Below are 6,882 nucleotides of genomic sequence, written 5' to 3' on the forward strand. Positions count from 1 at the left end.
CATTACACATATAAATATACATACATATACATATATACATATGTGTATATATTATATATACATATATACACACATACATATATACATATACACATATATACACGCTACAATATACATATATACACATATGTATATATACATTACATATGTATATATGTATATGTATGTATGTATGATCCATAGATCAATATTCTCCAGCTATCAGTGTCTTTGCTCCCTGAAATGATGGGTGCTTAAGGGGTGATTATTTTTCAGTTGATGATTACTGGATTCTCATAGTGTTAGCATTCTGACTAAGCTCCACCCCCACAGTTACCTGGCAACAGCCAGGTGTGCCTGAGACTATAAAAGGAGCTGCTTGCCCCACTCCTCACTCTCTTGCTCTCTTACCTTCTACCCCCTTTGTCCTATTCCCTTACCCCCTCTCTCTCCACGTGCTCATGGCCGCCTCTCCTCTGCACCCCATCCCCAGCCCCTACTACCCTCTTAACTCTCCTCCCCATGCCCTGAATAAACTCTATACTACACCATCATCCTGAGGCTGGTCCCTCGGGGGAAGGGATGTCTCAGTCTGGGCCCACAGAGTCACCCCCTTTCCCATACCTCACCACACCTCCATAGAACATGTCTCCACTCTCTTTATCTTTTTCTAAACACAGTCACATAGAAGGCCTGAGCGTTTGGTGACTGTCATCGTAGACAGTCCTCTACTCTTGGGAAGTCCTGGGGACTGAGCCTGGTTTCCTGAACATCACTTTCACCAAAGAAAATACAATCACAACCCAGATTGTCTTGAACACTGCAAATGTTTCCACTGAATAAAGAAAGGGAAATGACGGGGCTGGGGATTTAGCTCAGTGGTAGAGCGCTTACCTAGGAAGCGCAAGGCCCTGGGTTCGGTCCCCAGCTCCGGAAAAAAAAGAACCAAAAAAAAAAAAAAAAAAAAAAAGAAAGGGAAATGACATTTGAAAAAAAAATTCTACCAATAATGCCAGCCCATAAAACATAACACAGGAAACACTAAAAATCTAGACATGCTTCTCCTCCAAACACCAGAGTTCCATTATCATGGCCCACAGGAGACATTCGGACAAAGAAAGAATTAAATGGGATGATTAACTCCCAAATAAATTCTAAGAGGGCTCAGATAGCTAAATGAAATACAGAAGTCAATAAAGGATATGAAAATGGAATTTCACAAGAGAGAAATACAAAAGTAAACACAAACTGAAATGATGAAAATCAAAATTTTATTAAGTCTTGTTGAACTGGGTCACTAATAGAACAGATCGTGGGGAAAACAGGATATCTGGGCCTGAAAACAAGATAGAGCAATTGGAACATTAAATCTAGAAAAAAGGGGCTGGGGATTTAGCTCAGTGGTAGAGCGCTTGCCTAGCAAGCGCAAGGCCCTGGGTTCGGTCCCCAGCTCCGGAAAAAAAAAAAAAAAAAAAAAAAAGAAAAAAGAAAAAAAATCTAGAAAAAAAATTACTAAAAATGTACAAATAGAACATGCTAGATCTTTGGGAGTCTATGAAAAGGCAAAAGCTATGAATTAATGTATATATGTGGTGGTTTGAATGCTTGGTCCATGGGAAGTGGCTCTATTAGGAGGTGTGGCCTTGTTGTCGTGGGTGTGGCCTTGTTGGAGTGCATCCTTGTGGGAGTGGTCTTTGAGGTCTCCTAGGCCCAAGCTCCATCCAGTGCAGAGGAGACCCTCCTCTTAGCTGCCTGTGGATCAAAATGTAGAACTCTCAGCTGCTCCTCAAGCACCAAGTCTGCCTGGACGCTGCCATGCTTCCTGCTGTGATGATACTGGACTGAACCTCTGAACCTATAAGCCAGCCCAAATTAAATGTTGTCCTTTATGAGAGTTGCCTTTGGCATGATGTCTTTTCACAACAATAAAACTTTAATTAAGACAACATAGAAAGGGCTGGAGAGATGGCTCAGTGGTTAAGAGCACTGTCTGCTTTTCCAGAGGTCCTGAGTTCAATTCCCAGCAACCACATGATGGCTCACAACCATCCGTATTGAGATCCAATGCCCTCTTCTGGCCTACAGGTATATGTGCAGGCAGAAAGCTGTATGATGTGTATATGATAAATAAATATTTAAAAAAAAAGACAACATAGAAGGACAAAAATAACTTCATACCAAAGGATAAGAAACATTTTCAATAACGTGAGCAAAAACTTTTGAAAAGTCCCCATCCAGGTCCAAGAGGCATTAGAATACAAATAGATACGTTACAGTGAAAGCACTAAGTATGCAGAATAAAGTATATTGAACATTGCAGAAGAGTCACATATCAATATAGGCCCCCTGAGAATATTAGCTTATTTCTCAACAGAAACTGAAGTCAGAACAGCTCAGAATGATTAACTTCAAGTTTTAGAAGACCACAGCTGCTGGGGACTGGAGAGATGGCTCAGGGGTTAAAAATGCTGGCTGCTCTTCCAGAGATCCTGAGTTTAATTCCCACCACTTACGTGGCAGCTCACAACTGTTCAAGATCCAAACATACGTGACAGCGAAACATCAATGTATATGAAATAAAAAATAAATTAAATATATTATTTATGTATTTATTTATATATAATTATATGCTATATACACTAATATAATTACATATATTTTATATAGATATATAAAATTATATATATTTTAAAGACCACAGTTGCCAACCCAGACTATTATACCCAGCAAAACTATCATATTCAAGAAACAAGGGCTGGAGAGATGGCTCAGTGGTTAAGAGCACCGACTGCTCTTCCAGAGGTCCTGAGTTCAATTCCCAGCAACCACATGGTGGCTTACAACCATCTATGGGATCTGGTGTGTCTGAAGATAGCTACAGTGTACTTGTATACATAAATTAAATAAATAAATCTTTTAAAAAAAAAAGAAAAAAAAAAAAAAGAAACAAAAGGGGTTGGGGATTTGGCTCAGTGGTAGAGCGCTTGCCTAGGAAGCGCAAGGCCCTGGGTTCGGTCCCCAGCTCCGGAAAAAAAAAAAGTTAAGAAACAAAAACTTGGGGTTGGGGATTTAGCTCAGTGGTAGAGCGCTTGCCTAGGAAGCGCAAGGCCCTGGGTAGCTCCGAAAAAAAAAAGAAAAAAAAAAAAAAAAGAAAAAAGAAACAAAAACTTTCCATGATAAAAGCATGGAAAAGGGATCTATGAAAAGTAAGTAATCTCCAGAGAGAAAACTGACAAGAATGATTTACACTGAAAAGAAGGATGAACACACCCAAGAGGTTACAAGAAAGACTATTCTATGTGTGGTAGTTTGAATATGCTTGGCCTAGAGAGTGACACTATTAGGAGGTGTGGCCTTGTTGGAGTAGGTGTGACCTTGTGGGAGGAAGTGTGTTACTGTGAGGGTGGGCTTTAGGCCCTTTTCCTGGCTCCCTGAAAGTCAGTCTTCTTCTGACTGTCCTTGGATCAAGATGTAGAGCTCTTGGCTGCTTTCCCAGTACTGTGTCTGCCTGGATGCTGCCATGCTCCTGCCTTGATGATAATGGACTGAACCTCTGAACATGTAAGCCAGCCCCAATTAAATGTTGTCCCTTAAGAGTTCCTTGGTCGGGGGCTGGAGAGATGGCTCAGCGGTTAAGAGCGCCCGACCGCTCTTCCAGAGGTCATGAGTTCAATTCCCAGCAACCACATGGTGGCTCACAACCATCTGTTAAGAGATCTGATGCCCTCTTCTGGTGTATCTGAAGACAGCTACAGTGTACTTATATATAATAAATAAATAAATCTTTAAAAAAAAAAAAAAGAGTTCCTTGGTCATGGTGTCTTTTCACAGCAATGGAAACCCTAAAACAGCGTGGTAAAATGAGGAACAGGAACGCAAACAGCACAAGATTGACAGGTATATACTGGTATGCCAGGCTCAGATTGACTTTGAAGTATCTATGGTTCTATGTAACTGAGAATGACCTTGAAATTGTGTCCTCTACCTCCTAAATGCTGGGATCACAGGCATGCAACATCCTGCCTGTTATCTGGTACTAGGGATCAGCCCCAGTATGGGTAGGCAAGCACTCTACAACTGAACCACCTTTCCAGATCCAACGGCTTACATTTCATGTTTCATTGTTTGTCTCTTTCTCTTAGAATTATAAACTCCACCAAGGCATGAGTATTTGTCTGTTTTGTTCAATAATTCATCCCTGGATTTTAGAGCCCCCTTCAGCACTTGGAGAATGAAAGAATGAACGAATGAATGAATGAATGAATGGAGAATAGCAGCTGGGTAGTTATAGCTTCATGTCTTCATACTCCAGCCCCCTCTCATCTTCGTCCTCCCCAGACTTCCAGGGCTTTGGCTTCTGAAGGTCCCAAAGTTATTGCCCAGGGCCTGGATTATACTTAGAACACGGCATCCACCACCTTACCACCCTGCTGATGTATGCTTGCCAGCCATTCAGTCATCCTTCATGAGGGTAGAACCATCTGTGACGAGGCCACCACAGGCATCATGGAATCCACTTTCACAAATGGGGAGGTGAAGCCCCCAGTGCTGTGACCATGTTACTCTTTCCTCTTCAACCCCAGATCAGGGCAAGCAAAAAGCCAGGTGTGTTACTATTTTCATTGCTTTTACCTGAGGAACGCTACTGGGAAGGACGATTTGTTTGGCTCAGGGAAGGCATTGTGGAGGGACTGTGAGGTGACAGGTCACATTGCACCCATAAGTGTCGAGGACTGCCTGGCCTGCTTATGCCTTTCTTTGCCTGAACCAGGTGTTTTCCACTTCATGGGCCCTTGTTTCCAAGTAACATACGTGCCGATTACCACCAGCCAAGAATACTGGAGCCTTCCTGGTAGCTTGCTTCTACACTAGAATGAATTTCACTCTATTGTTAGTTAGAAGTTTTTTGGGAAATTGAAAGTTATGCCATCGGTTTTTGATGTGATGTATGTGATTGTTAGCTTGACAACCAGTTTGTGTTGTGTTTTTTCTGCTTATAAGCAGGAGCTTTTTGCTTTATTAAATGAGACTTGATCAGGGGGGAGGATGGGGAGGGGAACACCCATAAAGAAAGGGAGAGGGCGGGATTGGGGGATGTTTGCCCGGAAACCGGGAAAGGGAATAACACTCGAAATGTAAATAAGAAATACTCAAGTTAATAAAAAAAAAATGAGACTTGATCAGAATACTGTCTTGTCTCCATTTCTCGCACCTCTTGTCCCATCCATTCCCACTCCCCTCTCCAGGGTCTCAGTTGACGTTCCTGCAGGCCAGAACTCATAAGAAGCAGAGAGAGAAGGTTCGATAAGGCCTGAGTATTTTGTTCCAGCATGGATGCAAGGTGGCTGCCTTTACTGGTTTGGAATGCACAATGATGAAAACAAAAACGAAAAGATCTCCAGAAAGAAGCCATGATGGAAACACAGAGGACTGCTAGATTAAATGGAAAGAATGCCCAGGCATCCCCGTGCCCCCATTGATGTTCCAGAATGTCATCAAGACAGTGGTGAGCGACATATGTGCGCCTGGAGAGTACTTTCTAGCACCATGAACACTAATCAGTCAGAAATGGTGAGCTTCTAGTTGGGCACCAGCTCAATCTCCTAATGTTGATGACATAAAGTTCATGATGAAGCCCAGAAGCTCACAGCTGCCAGCCAGCACTGTTCTACTGCACCATCTCAGCCCATGCTCACTCTTAAATACCACCAAAACATGCAACGGTATGGCAGAATAAACTCCACTTTATTTGAATATTCATGATATTTTTCCACTTAAATTATTTTATACAGGGCTGGAGAAATGGCTCAGCAGTTAAGAGCACTGGATGTACTTCCAGAGGTCCTGAGTTCAATCCCAGCAACCACATGGTGGCTCACAACCATCTGTAATGGGATCTGATGACCTCTTCTGGTGTGTATGAAGACAGCCACAGTGTACTCATATAAATAAAAAAATCAATAAAAAATTTTAAAAATTATTTTATACAGTTATGATTTTTTTCCTAAGGAATTCTTTGTATCTCAATGTAAGACTCTTCAACCTGATGTTAGACATAATTTCCTGTAGTTTCCAAAATTGCTTTAATAAAAAGTTTAACTTTGAAAAAAAAAAAAAAAGAAGCAGAGAGACGTGGAGGTGAGCACTCAGCTTCCTCTTAGGATTCAGTCCAGGATTTCAGCCCGAAGATGGTGCTTACATCTAGGGTGGGCCTTCTTTTTGTCCTGGTTAGACCTTTCCAGAAACACCTTCATGGAGAGAGACATTGTCTTAGGGTTTTACTGCTGTGAAAAGACACCATGACCAAGGCGACTCTTATAAGGACAATATTTAATTGGGCCACCTCACAGGTTCAGGGGTTCAGTCCTTCGTCATCAAGGCAGGAGCATGGCAGCATCCAGGCAGGCATGGTGCAGGCAGAACTGAGAGCTCTACATCTTCATCTGAAGGAAGTCAGGAGCAGACTGGCTCCCACTAGGTTAAGACGAGGGTCTCAAGCTCCACACCCACAATGACACCTGTCCTCAAACAAGGCCACACCTACTCCAACAAGGCCACACCTACTCCAACAAGGCCACACCTACTCCAACAAGGTCACACCTACTCCAACAAGGCCACACCTACTCCAACAAGGCCACACCTACTCCAACAAGGCCACACCTACTCCAACAAGGCCACACCTACTCCAACAAGGCCACACCTACTCCAACAAGGCCACACTCACTCCAACAAAACCACACCTCCTAATAGTACCACTCCCTGGGCTAAGCATATATGAACTACCACAGACATCCACATGTGTTTCCATGGATCCTAAATGTAGTCAAGTTGACAATGAAGGCTGACCATCATAATTGTCATGGCGGTGCACACCTGTAAGTCCAGCACTTGGGAAGCTGGGTC

This window comes from Rattus norvegicus, chromosome 3 (genome assembly GCF_036323735.1).
Source record: "Rattus norvegicus strain BN/NHsdMcwi chromosome 3, GRCr8, whole genome shotgun sequence".
Taxonomy (NCBI): Eukaryota; Metazoa; Chordata; class Mammalia; order Rodentia; family Muridae; genus Rattus; species Rattus norvegicus.